Below are 1,158 nucleotides of genomic sequence, written 5' to 3'. Positions count from 1 at the left end.
AGGTGAATATGTACTTTCTGTATCTGGTTCACTTTACTAAAAGGTTGTAAAGGCCCTAAGTCAGCTTACAAAACACAGTTAGCAGAGGATGGTTTCGATCCATCGACCTCTGGGTTATGGGCCCAGCACGCTTCCGCTGCGCCACTCTGCTGTCAACCACTCCAGATGGGACTCGAACCCTTTGGGTAACACAATAATGACAATAAAAGCAGTTAGTATAGTAAGATGGAGGAAAGCATTTGAAAGAGCAGAGAAAAGAATGTGAAATATACAAAAATTGCATTCCAAAGCTCATATGCATCTGGAATTGTACAGTAGGTGAATATGTACTTTCTGTATCTGGTTCACTTTACTAAAAGGTTGTAGAGGCCCTAAGTCAGCTTACAAAACACAGTTAGCAGAGGATGGTTTCGATCCATCGACCTCTGGGTTATGGGCCCAGCACGCTTCCGCTGCGCCACTCTGCTTTGAACCACACCAGATTGGACTCGAACCCTTTGGGTAATACAACTGCTCATACTGAACCAAAACCCAAAACTTTCAAATGTGGATTATTAAATATCAGATCTCTCTCTTCTAAATCTTTGTTAGTCAATGACTTGATAAATGATCATCAAATTGGTTTATTTTGTCTCACTGAAACGTGGTTGCAGCAGGAAGAATATGTCAGTTTAAATGAGTCAACCCCCCAAAGTCATATAAATTATCATGTTCCTAGATGCACAGGCCGAGGTGGAGGAGTAGCAGCAATATTTCACTCTAGCTTATCAATAATTCCTAGACCTAAACATAGTTATACCTCATTTGAGAGTCTTACTCTTAGCCTTTCACACCCAAACTGGAAAACTCAAAAACCACTATTATTTGTTATCGTGTACCGTCCTCCAGTCCCTTATTCAGAGTTTTTGATTGAATTTTTTGATTTTCTATCTGATTTAGTGCTTAGTACAGATAAAGTCATTATAGTGGGTGACTTTAACATTCATGTAGATGCTGACAGTAACTGTCTGAGCACTGCGTTTAATTCATTATTAGATTCAATTGGTTTTTCCCAAAATGTAAATAAACCCACTCATTGTTTTAGTCACACGTTAGACCTTGTCCTTACATATGGCATTGAAACTGATAATTTAATAGTATTTCCTCATAATTCTCTTC

This window comes from Channa argus, unplaced genomic scaffold (genome assembly GCF_033026475.1).
Source record: "Channa argus isolate prfri unplaced genomic scaffold, Channa argus male v1.0 Contig037, whole genome shotgun sequence".
Lineage (NCBI taxonomy): Eukaryota > Metazoa > Chordata > Actinopteri > Anabantiformes > Channidae > Channa > Channa argus.
This window is presented reverse-complemented; position numbering follows the sequence as displayed.